This window comes from Equus asinus, chromosome 2, assembly GCF_041296235.1.
Source record: "Equus asinus isolate D_3611 breed Donkey chromosome 2, EquAss-T2T_v2, whole genome shotgun sequence".
In the NCBI taxonomy this organism is placed as follows: domain Eukaryota; kingdom Metazoa; phylum Chordata; class Mammalia; order Perissodactyla; family Equidae; genus Equus; species Equus asinus.
The window spans coordinates 154,206,731-154,225,942 of record NC_091791.1 but is presented as its reverse complement, the minus strand read 5'-3'; the positions used below and the strand labels follow the sequence as shown (position 1 = coordinate 154,225,942).

General features: G+C 40.0%; 1 protein-coding gene across 4 annotated transcripts in view; it reads left to right on the top strand.

Annotated features, from left to right (window-relative positions):
* The first annotated feature begins 5,032 nt into the window (after positions 1 to 5,032).
* The window catches only part of MGA (MAX dimerization protein MGA), a 155,903-nt gene continuing 141,723 nt past the window's right edge, over positions 5,033 to 19,212 (top strand). The window contains exon 1 of one of the 4 annotated variants that reach the window (XM_014857329.3): positions 5,033 to 5,134. The gene's annotated coding sequence lies outside the window, so the exon portion shown is untranslated. Of the gene's footprint in view, positions 5,135 to 5,182; positions 5,427 to 19,212 lie in introns of those variants that run through there. The other 3 variants (XM_070503283.1, XM_044765097.2, XM_044765099.2) reach the window with 3 other exon arrangements.

The window sequence follows — 19,212 nt, the reverse complement described above, 5'->3', positions numbered from 1 at the left end:
TTTTAAGTATCCAGTTCAGTAGTGTTAAGTACATTCACAGTGTTGCGAGCTCTTTTCACCTTGCAAAACTGAAACTCTATACCCTTTGAAGCACAACTTCCCATATCCCCCTCGCTCTAGCCCCTGGCAACCACTTCTACTTTCTGTCTCTATGAATTTGACTATTCTGGACACCTCATGTAAGTGGAATCATAAAGTATTTGTCTTTTTGTGATTGTCTTATTTCACTTAGCATAATGTCGTCAAGATTCATCCATGTTGTAGCATGTATCATATTTTCCTTCCTTTTTAAGGCTGAATAATATTCCATTGTATGTATAGACCAATTTTTGCTTATCCATTCATCTCTCCATGGACACTTGGGTTGTTTCCACCTTTTGCCTATTTCAAATAATGCTGCTATGAACATGGGTGTACAAATATCTCTTCAAGACCTTACTTTCAATTCTTTTGAGTATATACTCAGAAGTGATATTGCTGGATTATATGCTAATATGTTTTTAGTTTTTTGAGGAACTGTCATACTGTTTTCTATAGTGGCTGCACCATTTTACACTCCTACCAACAATGCACAAGGGTTCCACCTTCTATACCAATTCTATTCTCTTGCCAATACTTGTGCTGTTCTTTTTTTTTTTTTTTTGATAGTAGCCATCCTAAGAGGTGTGAAGTGGTATCTCATTGTGTTTTTTTTTGTTTCTTTGTTGAGGAAGATTAGCCCTGAGCTACCTGCTGCCAATCCTTCTCTTTTTGCTGAGGAAGGCTGGCCCTGAGCTAATATCCGTGCCCATCTTCCTCTACTTTATATGTGGGATGCCTACCACAGCATGGCTTGTCAAGCGGTGCCATGTCCGCACTGGGATTTGAACCGGTGAACCCCGGGCCACCCAAGTGGAACGTGTGCACTTAACCACTGTGCCACTGGGCCAGCCCCTCATTGTGGTTTTGATTTTCATTTCCCTAATGATTAACGATGTTGAGCGTCTTTTCATGTTCTTTTTGGCTATATGTATATCTTCTTTCAAGAAATGTCTATTCAAATCCTTTGCCCATTATTAAATTGATTTTTTGTTGCTGTTGTTGAGTTGTAGGAGTTCTTTATATATTCTGGACATTAAACCCTTATCAGAAATATGGTTTGCAAATACTTTCTTGCTATCTTTTATGTGCTAGATACTGTCCAGATGTTGAGCATACAGAGGAGGGCTCTACTCTCATGGAGTTTGCATTCTCTTATGTAGAGTCAGAAGGGAAACAAGAAAACAGATAAATAAGGTACTTCGAGATAACGAGAAATGCCATAAAGAAAATAAAACAGGGTGATAAAGTAGAGATGACTGGTGGATGGAAGGAGTCGACTTTGGATAGTGTAGTCAGTTAAGACCTTTCTCTTAGAAAGTGACATTTGAGTTGATGAGAATCATCGAGAAAGCTCCATCCACGTGGAACTCATCAGGCTGAGGGCATAACCAGTGCAAAGGCCGTAAAGTGGGAATGATAATAGTGATCAAGGGTGCACAAACCACAAAATGATAAGTAGGCAAGGGCCAGATCAGTTAGGGTTCACAGGCCAAGGTAAAGAGTGTGGATTTTACTTGAAGTGTAATATGAAATGTTGGCCAATTTCAAGCAGAGGAGTCATAAGATTTCACTAATATTTTTAAAAGATCACTTTGGCTGGTCTGTGAAGAATGGATTGGGGGTCCAGCCCACTGGCGTAGTGGTTAGGTTTGCTGGTTTGGATCCCCGGCGTAGACCTATGCACCACTTATCAAGCCATGTTGTGGCAGGCATCCCACATATAAAGTAGAGGAAAATGGGCAAGGATGTTAGCTCAGGGCCAATCTTCCTAAAATAAATAAATAAATAAATAAATAAATAAAAAATAAAAAAAGAATGGATTGTCATGGAGGGAGATGAAAAGGAAGGTTCCAATGAATGTTTTTTCATCAGGCTTTTCTTTTACACCACCCTCAGGCATCTCCCCTCATGCTGCTACAGTCACCTACTCTCCTATGTTCCTAAGTTTTTATTACATCAAGGACATTGGCAACTGGGATCTTCTTTAAAACAATGGATTTTGGTTACCTCTAGCACCTTCCTCCATTTCTGTATCACTCACTGTGTGCTAGGTTATGTGTGGTAACTGACAATCCCAAATCTCAGTGTCTTAACCTAAGTTATTTCTTGCTCATGCTACATATTCACTGTTGGTTGGCTGGGGGTATCTGCTCTATGTCATCCATTTAGTGGGATCAAGGCTGATAGAGTAACCACTGATCGGAGCATTGCTAGTAGCTGTGGCAGAAGGAAAGAGAAAATGGCTGAACTGTGCACTGGCATTCAAAGCTTCTTCCCAAAAGCAATATACGTCCCTTCTGCTCACATTTTATTGCCAAAGCATGTCATATGGTCACTCCTAACTTTAAGGGAGCAAGGAAGGGCAATTATATCATGATCCTGGAAGTTGGGAGAACCAGAAATAGTTGAGAACAGCATGTCTACAACTTCGTCCAAGATCACTACTAATACTTTTCAGCACTCAGTAACATATCAGTCTAAAACTTCCAGACTTTATAATTTAGATTCCTACGGGAATATAATTTATATTCCTACAGTATGTATTTAGATATATTTTCTTCTATTAAAAAATTATTTTACTCATCTTTGTTAAGAGCATTCACTGTGTGGGACATTACAAATCTTTTACTAGTCTATTGTAAAACAATATAGATGACAAGTTTTGCATTCTGAAATCAACTTTAACATGCTATTATCATTATAATGAAATAGTTATATTTGTAGGGTCTTATAGAAATAAGGATTGAATTAATGCAATTGTGGAAGAAATGGAAAGTTGGGGTTGGATTTAAAAGATGTTTAATTAATAGAAGCAACAGAACTTTGTGACCAACTGAATGTAGAAAGTAGATGAGAAGGAGCAGTTAAGGATAACGGAGGTTTCCTAGACTGGGAGACACTGGAACGGTGGTGTCATTGCCCAGTGAAAGGACTGCAGTAGTAGCTGGTGTGTGGCGTGAAGGGACAGACAATTAGTTTGACTTTGGAAATACTGAATTCCAGATGTCTATGGGAAGCTCTGCTCTAGTTAAAGCCTCCCTTTCTTAGGAGCGAATGATGAAGGTAGGAGAGGAAATAGAATCACTGGAAGGAGACTGAGAAGGGAGCATCTAAAACATTGTGTTACATAAAGTGAAGAGGAGAGCGAGTTTTGAGGGAGTCTTTACTCTGAGGCATTTAATACAAACAATTTTAACCTCCTTGAAGCGCAGGCACAGGTGCCCCCTCCACCCTCTAAGCATCTCTGTATCATCATTATTTTACTTTAATAACATCTACCGTTCAGCATTTTAATACGTTAAGAGGAAAAAAAACCACCTTGAACTGAAGGTGGGAGATAATGTAACAATATGTACCAACAGATGGGCAAGAGTCACCAAGGAGTCTAAAAAAGATGTGCAGTGTAAGACTCTGTTAGTGTGCCTCTAGCACTGTCTAGGGGAGAAACAGAATAGTGGAGAAAAAAGGATGCAAGAGTCTGCTCCACTGGATAGAGTACAGCACGCTGGTTAGAATACAACCTTTACCACTCACATTTACAGAGTACGTCCTATTTCTCAGGGGCTGTGACAGGTGATTTAAATAGGTTTATCTCAGAAGCATCGTGACAATCCAAAGACTAGGTATGATTGGCCCTAATTTGCAGTTAAAGGAACTGAGGATCAAAAAGTTAAAAAACCTGTTCAACATCAAAGTACAGTAAGTGAGAGAACTGCATGATCGCCCAGAAGGGTCTGACTTTAACGCCTGGGCTCTTTCCACTGCAGCCAAGAGCCCCAAATCTAGTTGTGCATCACAATTGCCTAAAGAACGTGTTAAGAAACATTTTCCAGTTTCCCACTCAAGATTGTCTCAGAAGATGGTAATGTTAGTGTAGTACTTTTTTCTCAGGGTTGTTAGGATTAAATGTAATAAAGCATATTGAAGTGTTTTATAAACTTCAAGTTTAACAGAGATATGCTTATAATTTAATGGTTTTATTATATACGATCATGGAATTCCCTTTCTTTTGATTTTCCAGTCAGAAAATAATTTTCGGATAAGTATTTAGGCTTATCAAATACTTTGAAACCAGAAAAGGGTGCCCAAAACTGTACGTCTTGCCTTGGTAACCATATTATAAATACGTTTAATTTCTAGTTTATAAATCAGCACTCTTCCGAGTCTGACCAGTGCTAGTCAAATTCCCCAAGCTTAATCATCCCTTCGTTAACTGAAAAAAAGTTTTGAAATCAGCAAAGCTGAGGAATGGACTTCAAAGCAGAAGAGGTAATGAATTGTTTTAATTGGGGGTTTCATGGGAGTAGAATGTCAGGTATTGGCCTGGACGTCGGTTTGTGAATACACTACAAAATTAACTCCTGATATAAGAGCACCTTTTCTCACCTTTAGCAGACGGTGTTTTTCTCGGTTCCAATATACCATAGCTAGATCAGGTTGAACCAGAAAGTGTAATAGAGCCACATCTCTGGCCCCTTTAAAATGCCTCCTGCTCCTCCCACCCCCACTTTTCCTAAAATAGCAGTAAATTTCCTAACAAAGATCTCTTCTTTTATTCCAAGAGAAATTCTAAGTATTATTTCCACTACCTAGTAGGGTTTGTACTAAGTTGTACTTAAATTAGCATTCTTTTTCCACTGGCCACGAAAGGCTGATAGTTTACTTGTAGGCAAATACCTTTGCTGTTTTTTGCAATATTTACAAAGACACTCAGCAGGCGCTGACTGAATGCATGCTCCATGAAGAAAGGTTAAGCGGCTTCCCCCAAGACCACACAGATCGAACAAGTGGGGGAAAGGGTACTGAAAGTGCCTGTTACATCCAGTCACACTCCCATAATTACCCAAATCGCCTCGTTCCCAGCCCAAGGACCCGGCTTTCACGGGGACGGGAAAGGAACACCCGGGAGGTGAGAGCCAGGAAATCGGGAGAGGTGCTTTTCCCGGCATGCTCTGCAGCACACTGAGGGGCGCCAGGCGTATCCCGGCGTGCATCGGGGAGCGCCCAAGGGCGATGGTTCCCGGCTCCTGGAGGAGCACGCGAGGTTAGACCGGTAGGTGTGAGCTTACGTCGTTTCGAGACCCTGCTTTCTCGTTTCCTCTTTAGGACTATAACCCCATAAGGGCAGAAAAGGAGGTCCTCTAACCACCCTCTCTTTCCGCGTGCGAACGACTTTCGGAGCCGCTTCGAGCACGGTGCCAGGTGATTAGCGGTTAGGGGAGGGCCCGAGACGAACACGTGACCCAACCTGGCAGCCAATGACTAGCCGGGTGGTCCAGCAGCGCGAGGATTCCCGGACCCGTGAGCGGAGCGGCGCGTGGGTCCGCTCCGGTCGGCCCTAGCAGGTACGCGCAGGCGCCTTGGCTGCCACGCGCCCCGGCCGTCTCCACGCGCCCAGTGGCGTGTACTTGGCGCGAGGCGTTAAGAGCCTGTCTGGGTGTTTTTGTGGGTAGGGGGGAAGGAGAGGGTGGGGGGCGATGCGTCACGTGGACGCCCCAGCCAATGGCAGGCCGAGGCGCACCCACAGCTTTCCCCGGCGCCCCGGGGTGCGACGTGTTCAGTGAGGTTCGCCTCAGCCCCCGCGGCCGGAGCGCTCTTTCGAGGCGCGTGTGCGGCCTGTAAAATCTGGCCACGGCTTTTCGTGGCGTCCTGCTCCGCTGTGAGCACGGACGACAAGTTCTCGGCAAAATGGCTGCTGGAAAGAGTCGCCTAGCAGGGGGAGCGCTGGGGCCGCGTGAAGGTCACATGACGAGGTTGGCAGCGCGTGCTGCTGGCGCGGGGAGGGGGGAGGGGAGAGGCGTGGCCAGTCACGTGCCTTTGGCTGCGCCGTCCTGTGGTTTTCAAGCGCCTTGCTGCGGCCGGATTGTCTGCTTTTACTCCTCCCACCTCGAAGCGTGGCAGGCGTCGGCGAGAAGCTGGGTGGTGCGGTGGAATGAGCCCTGGCCTGGGAATGGGGAGACCTAGGCCTTTGGCTCCTTTTGTAATTAGCAAGTCGTGTTGCCCCATCGGTCTCTCTTTTTTCATTTATGTTACAGCTCTGTATAGGACATAGTTTTTTTTTTATGCCCTTCATATGGTATATGACCTCTCCCTAATCCCAATGTCATGCAAATGTCAAAAGAATTAGCAATGAACAAATTGTTAATTGTTATAAGAGGAGCCCGGCTCCCCACAGTTAAAAACCCACAGCAGTACTACTCCGCCGCCCATTACAGTGATGTGAGAAACCTGATGGAGGTAATTTGTTACGATATACTAGGCACGTCTGTCCATATTTATGAATAGCGTTGATACCTGCCCACTATCTCATTTGGAAAGTATTCTGTCTTTTAGGCGTATAGTCCCAGTGTGTTTCTTGGAAAGAAATTAAGAGATAAGTCGTATGTCTTAACTATGGAGATGGGGAAACTGAAGTAGTTAGACGGGACTTGCTAATAATGCCCTATAAGGCTGACGAGAAGAACCTAGAAGTCTTCTCCACTACGTGGGACGATCTTTATAAAATTCTTGAGACTTCCTGTCACCAGCCTTTGGTGTTTTTCATGGTTCTCTGCTCCCAGCTCCAGCTCTTCATTTTCCCAAAGGTCAAGGCTTTAGTCAAATGAAGCAGGCATAATTTATACATTTTTCATATCACTGCTTCTGTTTTATGCCACCCTTCGATGTATCTTAAAGAGCCTTTGAATTTTGTGGGAGCACAATCTGGAAAGCATTTGTTGAGCAATTATTATAATAATAGTTATCACTTCTGAACAATTAGAATATTAACATCTTTCTGGCATGGTACTTTACATGTCTTAATTCATTTAGTTCTCATAACAAAGCTATGAGGTAACTACTATTATCTCCACTTTTCCAGTGAGGGAAATAGCAACAGAGAGACTAAATAATTTGCACAAGGTCACGTGGCTGATAATTTTACATAATTCCAAGGAGAATTCCTTTTGAAAACTTGACAGAATGATTCTAAAGTTCATTTGGAAGAATGAACCTGTAAAGTAGGAAAAATTTTGAAAGAGAAAAGTGAGGGAGGGTACTAGTATAGTGAATATACCAATAAAGCCATGATAATCCAAACAGTAAGTAGTAACTCTGGAGTAGATGGAGCAGTGGAACAGAATAATAAATCTAGAAATATATAAGGCTGTTTAGTATTATAAAGGTGGCCTTTTATATTGGTTGAGAAAGAATTTCAGAATTGTGTTGGAATAATTGGCTAACCATTTGAAAAAAGAATCCTTCCTTAAAATGTAAATAAATAAAATCCAGGTGAATTAAAATATTCAAATATGAAATGTGAAGTCAGAAAATTACCACTTTAAAGAAAATGGGTAAACTGTTTTTCACTCTTCAATAGGATGAACTGTTCTAAGCGTGACTGCAAAGGCAGAATCCATAAAGGCAAAGATGGATAGAATTATCGCATAAAACAACTTCTAGTGGGCAAAAAACACCATAAAGTTAAAAAGATAAATTTATTCATTCAATATTCATTTAACATATTTATTGAGTGCTTAGTATGTGCCAGGCAGTTTTTCAGGTGTTGGGGATCCAGTGATGAGCAAAGGCAGGCAGATTCTTGGGACAAAAGTTTGCACTGTGTGTTGGATCTAGAAGGTTAATGACCTTAATATCTAATAGATGGGTAAAAGACATGAGTAGGTAGATCACACACATAGAGAAATAAAAATAACCAATAAAGAGAAAAATACTTTATTTTTCACTTAAAAACAAATAACACAACCTTTTATCCCCCAGTCTGAGAGATTGGCATATATGTAGTACAATGTTAGTATCTGGTATTGGCACAGGAGCGGGGAAATTGCCACACACATACACTGCTGTTCGTGGATATTTATATTTGATAATCTTTTTCTGGAGGGCGTTTTGGCTATGCTTACTGAGAGCATTAAAAACCTGTATGTCCTTTTACTCAGTAGCTCCTGTTCTTTGCTAAGGCACTAACCGGTAAGTTTGCAAAGATGTTCATTTGAGAATTGTCTTTGAGGTATTTTTTGTTAATAGCATTTATAAAGTATTTTTTATAACAGCAAAGAACTAGAAAAACTTAAACTTTAAACAATATGGAATTAGTTAAATAAATATGGTGCCTTCGTAGAGGCTAATACCTTATAGCTAGTAGATGTGATAATAGATTTCTACTAATGACTTGGGAAGCATATTATGTATATTGAATGTAAAAAGCAGGTTAAAAAATTATGTGTAGTATGATCATGTTTTTGTAGGAGTATACCTATATGTGTCCATTTACATAGAAGTAAAAAATGGTATACAACTTTAACAGTGATTTTATTTGAGTGGTAGGATTTTTGGATGAATTTAATTTAAAAAAGTTATTTTTTAGAGCAGTTTTAGATTTATAGAAAAACTGCAAACATAGTATAGAGAGTTTCCAAATACCCAACACCCAGTTTTCCCTTTTATTAACATCTTATATGAGTATATGTGTTATAATTAATGAACCAATAAATATTGGTACATTATTATTAACTGAAGTCCATAGTTTAATCTGATTTTTTAGTTTTTATCTAGTGACTTTTTCTAGTCCAGGATCCTGTCCAGGATACCACAATACTTTTTTTTTCTTTTTCATGAGGAAGATTGCCCTGAGCTAACATCTGTTACGAATCTTCCTCCTTTTGCTTGAGGAAGACTGTTGCTGAGCTAGCATTTGTCCCAGTCTTCCTCTGTTTTGTATGTGGGGTGCCGCCACGGCATGGCTTGATGAGTGGTGTGTAGGTCCATGCCCGGATCTGAACCCATGAACACTTGGCCACAGAAGTGGAGGGCATGAACTTAACCACTATGCCAACAGGCTTGCCCCAACAATACTTTTTCTTTTAAAATGTACTAATATTTTATTGATGGGTGAAACTCCAGGGAAGAAGGTGTGAGGGGGAAAAAGGAAGTGAGGTACGGAAAAAGTGAAAACAAGCATAAAGGATATGTGACCAAGATGGTCATAGCTTCATTGCACACAAAGCTGGTTGCTTGATCTTCCGGGACATCTCTAGAGAGTTCATATGCAGCCACTGCCTGTTAGAACCGTCCATTACATAGCCACAATACTTTTAGTAATCATGTCGCCTTAGGATCCTCTTGGCTATGATAGTTTCTCACACTTTCCTTGTTTTTGATGACCGTGACAGTTTTGAGGAATACTGGTCCAATATTTTGTAGCGTGTCCTTCAGTTGGGATTTGATGTTTTTCTCATGATGAAAGTGGGGTTAGAGTACATGCTATCAACATGACTTGTCACTCTTGATCCCCCACCTGTTTGGTTTTTAAATGTTTGCTTTTCTATAGTTTATTTTTTATAACTTATGTTACTTGCAATATAAAAAGAAGTACTTGTTACAATATTCTGGGCATGTCTGTCCATCTTTATCAATAGCGTTTATAATAAGTAGTACACTGTCAAGCCTCATAATATAGCAAGAGGATAATGGAAGTTATAGTCAAAGAAAAATGACTGGCCAAGTTGCTGGAAGGGCTAATTATAGAAAGGAATTAAAGGCGTTAGTATAGTATAGCTTGTTTTAACAGTCTTTAAACTATTTTAGAATCCTGTTCTAGGAAGAACAGCCTGGTAATCATGAATTAGATCTAAATTCAAAGGATGGGGAAGGAATTGTTCACTTATGCATAACATGATGAAGATATAAATAAGATAGAACAATTAGTAAATTTGTTCATTCAACAAATAATGAGCCCCACTGTATGCTAGGTTTTATACCAGATCTAGGGATTGATCAGTGAATACGACAAAGTCCCTGCTCTCGTGGAATTTACATTCTAGTAGGTAATAAGCTAATAAACAAATAGTATGATTTCAGATATTGTCAAAGTGCTGTGAAGAAAATAGTACAAGAGCATAGAGAGTGGTGGTGATGGGTTTGGTGGTTCTTTTAGGTAGGTTGCCAGGTAAGGCTTCTCTGAGGTAATACTTGAACATAAAGAGACCTGAATGATAAAGAATGAGTCATGCTAACATGTGGAGCATTTCAAGCAGCACGAATACTCATACAAAGACTCGGGGTGAGAATCAGTTTGGGATTTTCAGAGAAGTGTGAGAAGGCTAGTGTGGTAGAGTTGGGAGTTTGCTGGGGTGTTAGTTAATGGTAGTGATGGTGGGGTATGGTGGTAGGAAATGATTTTGGGAAGTTGGCAGGTCTCAGATGGTGTAGAGCTTTGCAGACTGGAAGGGCTTTGTGTTTGTTTTTTTTTTTTTTTTTTTTTGGAGAAAGACTGGCCCTGAGCTAACATCTGTGCCCATCTTCCTCTACTTTATATGTGGGACGCCTACCTCAGCATGGCTTGCCAAGTGGTGCCATGTCCGCATCCGGGATCCGAACAGCAGACCCCGGGCAGCTGAAGCCGAACGTGCGCACTTAACCACTGCGCCACCAGGCCAGCCCCGTAGGCTTTGTGTTTTATTCTGTGTGTGATGGGATCCATTGGACAGTTTTATGAAGAAAAATGATAGACCTAGTTTATGTTTTAAGAAGATCCCATTGACTGCTGTAGAGGCAAGAGGGGTAGGAGGAGACCATTTAGGAAGTTGTTGGAGTGGGACGATGAAGTATGGTGGCTTGCATCAGGGGGCAATGATGGAGGCAGTGAGAAGGGGTCGGTTTCAGGATATATTGAAAGTGGAACTGATAGGATGTGCCGATAGGTTGGTTATGGGAAGTGAGAGAAAGAGAGGAATCAAAGATGATTTCATGGTTTTTAGCTAGAGCAACTGGTGCCATGTACAGAGGTGGAAAACTGGAAGGAACTAGTTTGGAGTTTAAAGTGAACAGTTTATTGGTTGTGTTGAGTTTGAGATGCTCACTAGATATCCAGAAATAACCATTGAGTAGGCAGTTAACTGTTCAAGTCTGGAGTCTAGAGTCAAAGTCAGGGCTGAGAATATAATTTGGGATGTCATCAGTACATAGATGGTGTTTAAAAACGTGAGTCTGGTGAGATCAGCCAGGGAATAGAGGCAAGAGCCAATGACTGAGCCCTGAGGCTCAGTTGAAAGCATGGGCAGAGGTATAGATTGCACTTAGATTTCTTTTTTTTTTTCTTTTTCTCCCCAAATCACCTCAGTACATAGTTGTATATTTTAGTTGTGGGTCTTTCTAGTTGTGGCATGTGGGATGCTGCCTCAGTGTGTCCTGATGAGCGGTGCCATGTCCATGCCCAGGATCTGAACCGGTGAAACCCTGGGCTGCAGAAGCGGAGTGCACGAATTTAACCACTTGGCCACAGGGCCGGCCCCTTAGATTTCTTTTGTATCTGTATCAGCGCAGTATTTACTGAACAATGTCTATATGGTATAATCTTAAATAATGTCTTATGTGAACTGATTCTTGAGGTTTTGTCACTGTCCTACCTGAAGATTTTCACTTCTCTCTGTTACATGGGGCCATAAACGTCAAGTTTCATAGCTTAGTATATCCGGCACATCATTGTCCAACTCTATCCTACCTCTCTCTCCTCCTTATCTTCTCTTCTCTTTATCTTCTCTCCTCTTTATCACTCCTGCCAAACCCAATGTGCTCTACTTGTAAATAGCTCTCTATTTGCCTGGAATATTCTTTCTTCTCTTCCTACTCAAATTCCGACTCCGTCTTCAATGGTCAGCTTAAATTTCCTATGTAATTTCCCCAGAGAGAAATAGGCTCCTCACTGCATAGTACTCTCTTAGCTCTGTTGTTTGTACTTTAATTTATAGCAGAATACAAAATCGGTTGATATTTTGACTGGCTTTTTTTTTTTTCTGAGGAAGATTTGCCCTGAGCTAACATCCACTGCCAATCTGCCTCTTTTTGTATGTGAGCTGCCACTACAGCATGGCCACTGACAGATGAGTGGTGTAGGTCTGTGCCTGGGAACTGAACCCGGGCCACTGAAGCAGAGCATGCCATACTTAAGCAAGAGGCCACCAGGGCTGGCCCTTGACTGGCTTTTTTTTTTTTTTTTAAGGAAGGTTAGCCCTGAGCTAATATCTGCCACCAGTCCTCCTCTTTTTGCTGAGGAAGATTGGCCCTGAGCTAACATCCGTGCCCATCTTCCTCTATTTTATATGCGGGACACCTGCCACAGCATGGCTTGACAAGGAGTGCTTAGGTCCGTGCCCAGGATCCGAACTGGCAAACCCTGGGCCACCGAAGTGAAGTGCTCAAACTTAATTGCTATGCTACTGGGCCGGCCCCTTGACTGGCTTTTTAATTCACTTATTTCCCTGGTGCTTGGCATGTGGTAGATGGTCAATCATAATGCTTTGAAAAAGTTTAGAAGTTTTGACAAAAGAGAGTAAATAAATTAAAACTAGATCTTAGAATACACAATCATATGGACCATTAGCTGAGCTTTTTAGGACTTTTTTTCTATGGTGGGTTTTTGGTTTTAATGATATTCATTGTGATGGAATTTAGCCTGTACGAAGTTTAATAAAGTGATATCAGTTAGGAGTCTTAGTTCAGAGACATTTAGGAATATTTTCATCTCTAGGGCTGAATAATGCTTATTCTTTGGAGGCAAGCTATTATAATAGATTCTTCCTTCACTTGCCCACTTTCCCACCTACGTTCTCAGTAGTCAGGAATTCTATTTTAACATTACACGTGTACTTTGAGCTGTTTGCTGGAGAAGAAACCTAATATAATAAATCCAGTAGAATCAGCAGTTCTCGCCCCAGGAATGTCCTTTAAACTGTTGCCTAGAGGGAGGCTTACTCATGTGAATTGTAGGTGTGAGAATTTCAGTCTTTGAGCTCAAAGTAGGGTTAATTATTTTGTCATTCAATCATAAGCATGTATTGAGCACCTACCATATATGGGTACTGTATGGGGTGCTGTGAGGGACACACAAAGGAAATAAAAGGCATGGTTCCTTGCACGTGAATCCCTGACAATTTAGTTGAGGAACTGAAACATAACATTAAAAAGGAATTTAATTTTAACAAGCAGTGTATCAGTAAGTGCAAAGTAATGTGGTATAAATCAAGGACCTTGCATTTCTTAAGACCATAATTATATTCTCAGAGTTATACTCAGTCTTATCTTGCATTAGTTTTCAACGTTTTGACTTGACTTGCAAGCTCTGCATTTTCTCCTATCTTTTAGCATTTCCAGTTTCAGTAACATTTTATTGGTTTGGCTCTCTGATGTGATGAAAGCCCTATATAGGAAGAGTGCAGCTTGCCAGTATGTTGCATTCAAAACATTTTATTCTTTCACATCTATAAAGCAAATACATAATTTGAAAAGATGAAATGTCATTTATCTTTTAAAAGTGTGACGAAGGCATACTTTCATAGTTTTGCTATGTGTACGTTTTCCTAGGCATATTTTCTCCTTCTGCCTAAGGGTCGGGGGGAGAAGAGTACAGAACCTAGAGAACAAATTTTGTATGTGTATATGAACATGAGTTTAAAAGTACTTATTTTTTTTTTTAAAGATTTAATTTTTTCCTTTTTCTCCCCAAAGCCCCCTGGTACATAGTTGTATATTCTTAGTTGTGGGTCCTTCTGTCTGTGGTATGTAGGATGCCACCTCAGCATGGCTTGATGAGCGGTGCCATGTCTGCCCCCAGGATTCGAACCGGCGAAACCCTGGGCCACTGCAGCGGAGTGCATGAACTGAACCACTCGTCCACGAGGCCAGCCCCAGAAATAAAAATTTCTAATATGCTACCTACCAGTGTTAACCTTTTTGATAAGCTTCTAGGCTTCTTTTTTTTTTTAGTGGTAAATTTTGTTTTTTAGTAAGTAAAATGAATAGCTCAGATACCTTTAGAAACAAGCAGATAATTGTCTTTGATCAGATTACTCTCAGTAAAATTCTTTAGTGACTTCTAGTAAATGGAATCAAGTCGAGACAAATTCAGATTCTTTAGCACATTAAAGCCCGCTCCCTTATAGCTTGTCTCGTTTGCCTTGTGTGTCCCTCATACACATGTGTATTTTATTCATACTACATCTGCTACTTTCAGGCCTCTGGGCCAGGAGTTGGCAAACTTTTTGTGTAAAGGGCCAGATAGTAAATATTTTAAGCTTTGTGGGCCCTACTGTTTCTGACACAACTGCTCAGCTCTGCTGAGGTAGCATGAAAGCAGCCGTAGACAATATGTAAATAAATGGTTGTGGCTGTGTTCCAGGGAAACTTTGTTTATGGACGCTGAAATTCGAATTTCATATAATTTTTGCATGTCATAAAATTTTATTATTTTAATTCTTTTTCAGCCATTAAAAATGTAAAAGCCATTCTTAGCTTGTGGACTGTATAAAAACAGATGGCAGGATGTGGCTTATGGGGCAGTAGTTTGCTGACCCGTGCTCTAGATTACCGTACTTATGGTGCCTCTGTCTGTATTCAGTACCCCTTCCCCCATTTCTTTCCCTAGTATGACCATCTTGTTAAAAACTTATCTTAGATGTTATAGTCTCAGAGAAGTCAGTTTATTTTAGATCTTGTTCTGGTGACAGAAGTGCTCTGTTTAAACCTCTATCATTGTGCTTATACCACTCTTATTTTTTTAAATTGTAGTAAAATATATATAATATGAAATATACCATCTTTCAGTGTACAGTTCTTTGGCACTAAGTGCATTCACATTGTTGTGCACCCATCACCGCCCTCCATCTCCAGAGTTTTCATTTTTCCAAGCTGAAACTCTGTACCCAGAAAAACTTACCATTCTTTCCTCCCCCTAGTCCCTCACAGCCACCATTCTACTTTTTTTTAAACTTTTTATTAAGATTATGATAGTTTACAACCTTGTGAAATTTCAGTTGTACATTATTGTTTGTTAGTTATGTAGTAGTTGCACCCCTTCACCCTTTGTGCCCATCCCCCTACCTCCCCTTTCCCCTGGTAGCCACTAATCTGTTCTCTTTGTCTACATGTTTAACTTCCACATATGAGTTGAGTCATACAGAGATTGTCCTTCTCTGTCTGGCTTATTTCACTTAACAGAATACCCTCAACACCATTGTACTTTTTATCTCTATGAATTTGACTACTCTAGGTACCTCGTATAAGTTGAATCATACAATATATTTGTCCTTTTGGAACTAGCTTATTTCGCTTAGCCTAATGTCTTCAAAGTTCATGCATGTTGTAGCATGTGTTAGAATCTCCTTTCTTTTTAAGGCTGGATTGTATGTATAGACCATATTTTGTTTATCTATTCATCTGTTGATGGACGCCTCGGTTGTTTCCACCTTTTGGCTGTTGTGAATAGTGCTGCTATGAACATGGGTGAACAAACATCTCTTTAAGTCTCTGCTTTCAGTTCTTTTGAGAATATATCTAGAAGTAGAATTGCTGGATCATATGGTAATTCTGTTTCATTTTCTGAGGAACTGCAGTGACTACACCGTTATGACTGAGTTTTTTAAAGTAAACTTCTCTTTTTGGGAATAATTTTAGATGTATAGTAAAGTTGCAAAGATCATACAGAGAGTTTCCGTACACCTCTCACTGAGTTTCCCCTAATGTTAACATCTTACATTACCATGGTATGTTTGTCAAAACTGAGAAACCAATGTTGGTACATTACTTTTAAGTAAACTCCATACTTTATTGAATTTTATTAGTTTTTCTGCTAATGTCCTTATTCTGTTCCAGGATCCAATTGAGGACACTATATTGCATTTAGTCTACATGTTTTTTGTTGTTTTCCTAGTACTTAGCACAGAGTGTGGTACATTGTAAGAACATAGTGTTTCTTGAATGAATTAATCATGTCCTTTAAAATTTTCTCTCTTTTTGGGAGGGTGTTCATTAACCTTCCTTTAGATTTACTTAACTGAGCATATGGGATAGTCTATTCCTGCTTCCATGACAACCTTCAAATGACCCTTTAAATTATCTTCATGATTCACCCTCCCATCTTAAATTTCCTAGGCAATGATAATGAAAATCATTTTTGATTTTGAGACTGATTATCACTAAATCCTTCCAAATCCTGGTGGACTGTTGAGTGGCTCATGACTGTTCTTTGGGTGTTGATTTGTTGATTCTGTTGCAATAGGCAACGCTGCACAAACCTCTGCTGCCTGGTGGCCTTAATCTGCAACTGGTGTTCCTACGTGATCTTGTCTAAGAACTGACCTATGTGGTGCCTTTGTGATTACCAGCGTTGACCTCATAACTGCCCTTATTGACCTGTTAGCTTCTCCTCATACTAAAGTTCCCTAAATTAGCCTCATGCTTTTTGTTTCTTACGTCATGGACTTTCAAGGAATATGAGACAAGTTCCTCTGGGCTTGATAGTGCACTATTACACAGTGTAAACATGCCAGAGGACTGGATTTCTTCCTTGCCTATAGTCAACCAGGGTTCCTGAGTTGAGCCCGCGTACCTCTACTTTCTCACCTCAACAAGAATTCTCTTTCTACGTGAGATTTTGCCCAGAGTGATTGGATATGCCATGTGTCCTTCTTTTTTAAGCATGTTAGTCCTAATACTCCAGACCCCTACTATCAGTTTTAAAGTCCTCCTGCAACTCCAACAACTCAGTGTCCACCCTGCCCGAGTTCCTCTGGAGAGGGAAATCACTCCCACCCTGGTCCTTTGTTATGCTTATAGGAAAGGCTGGGCAGAACGTTTGTTGAAGAATAGAGGCATGTTAAGTAAATTGTGGCATTAAAAGTGAAAAATAAAATTAAAGGCGATGGAGCAACTTGGAAAACATGATCTCAAAATAATGTTAAATGAAGCATAGAACTTGAATTGCAAAGATCGTGCTTTAAATTATGAAAAAATAAAAATACGTTAATAATATACACGTGCATATGGAAATTCAGAGAAATAAAAAGTTATGGTCAGTGGTAAGATTGTAGGTATCTGAAATTATATTGTTCACTTATTGGTTTATTATTGATTTTTAAATTGCAGTAACATTGGTTTATAACATATAAATTTCAGGTGTAGGGGCTGGCCCCGTGGCCGAGTGGTTAAGTTCGCGCGCTCCGCTGCAGGCGGCCCAGTGTTTCGTTGGTTCGAATCCTGGGCGCGGACATGGCACTGCTCATCAGACCACGCTGAGGCAGCGTCCCACATGCCACAACTAGAAGGATCCACAACGAAGAATATACAACTATGTACTGGGGGGCTTTGGGGAGAAAAAGGAAAAAAAATAAAATCTTAAAAAAAAAATTTCAGGTGTACATCATTATATTTTGATTTCTGTGTAGATTACATTATGTTCACCACCAAAAGACTAATTACAATCCATCACCTCACATGTGCCTAATCACCCTGTTCACCCTCCTCCCTCCCCACTTCCCCTCTGGTAGCCACCAATCTAATCCCTGTCTCTATGTATGTGTTTGTTGTTTTTTTATCCTCTGTTTACGAGTGAGATCATATGGTATTTGACTTTCTCCCTCTGACTTATTTTGCTTAGCATAATACCCTCGAGGGCCATCCATGTTGTCACAAATGGCAAGATTTCATCCTTTTTTATGACTGAGTAGTATTCCATTGTGTATATATACCGCATCTTCTTTATCCATTCATCCCTTGATGGGCACCTAGGTTGCTTCCAGGTCTTGGCTACTGTGAATAATGCTGGATGAACATAGGGGTGCAGGTATCTTTATGCATTCATGTTTTCATGTTCTTTGGATAAATACCCAACAGTGGAATAGCTGGATCATATTGTAGTTCTTTTCTTAACTTTTCGAGGAATGTCCATACTGTTTTCCATAGAGGCTGCACCAGTTAGCACTCACATCAGCAGTGTGTGAGAGTTCCCTTTTCTCCACATCCTCTCCAACACTTGTTATTTCCTGTCTTATTAATTATAGCCATTCTGACGGGCATGAGGTGATATCATTTGCATTTCCCTGATAATTAGTGATGTGGAACATCTTTTCATGTTCAAGCCTTTTCATGGGCTTGCTGCCCATCTGTATATCTTCTTTGGAGAAATGTCTATTCAGATCTTTTGCCCATTTTTTAATTGGGTTAGTTTCTTTGTTGTTGAGATGTATAAGTTCTTTATATATTTTGGATATTAACCCCTTATCAGATATATGGTTTGCAAATATCTTCTCCCAATTGTTAGGTTGTCTTTTCATTTTGTTGATGGTTTCCTTTGCTGTGCAGAAGCTTTTAGTTTTATGTAGTCCCATTTGTTTATTTCTTCTCTTGTTTCCCTTGTCTGGTCAGACATGGTACTTGAAGATACACTGCTAAAACTGATGTCAGAGAGTATACTGCCTATGTTTTCTTCCAGAAGTTTTATGGTTTCAGGTCTTACATTCAAGTCTTTAATCCGTTTTGAGTTAATTTTTGTGTATGGTGTAAGATAGTGATCTACTTTCATGCTTTTGTATGTGGCTGTCCAGTTTTCCCAACACCACTTATTGAGGAGACTTTCCTTTCTCCATTGTATGTTCTTGGCTCCCTTGTCGAAAATTAGCTGTCCATAGATGTATGGGTTTATTTCTGGGCTCTTGTTCTATTCCATTGATCTGTGTGTCTGTTTTTGTGCCAGTACCATGCTGTTTTGTTACTATGTTGCATGTTGCATGTTACTATGGCTTTGTGGTATATTTTGAAATCAAAGGGTGTGTTGCCTCCAGCTTTGTTCTTTTTTCTCAGGATTCCTTTGGCTATTCAGGGTCTTTTGTTGTTCCATATAAATTTTAGGATTCTTTGTTCTATTTCTGTGAAAAATGTCATTGGATCTTTGATAGGGATTGCATTGAATCTGTAGATTGCTTTAGGAAGTATGGACATTTTAACTATGTTAATTCTTCTAATCCAAGAGCATGGAATATCTTTCCATTTATTTGTGTCGTCTTCTGTTTCTTTCAATGATATTTTATAGTTTTCAGTGTACAGGTCTTTGACCTGTTTGGTTAAGTTTATTCCTAGGTATTTTATTCTTTTTGTTGCAGTTGTAAATGGGATTGTATTCTTAATTTCTCTTTCTTCTAATTTGTTGTTAGCATATAGAAACACAACTGACTTTTATATGTTAATTTTGTATCCTGCAACTTTACCGTATTCATTGATTATTTCTAAAAGTTTTTTGGTGGATTCTTTAGGATTTTCTCTATATAAAATCATGTCATCTGCAAATAGTGACAGTTTCATTCT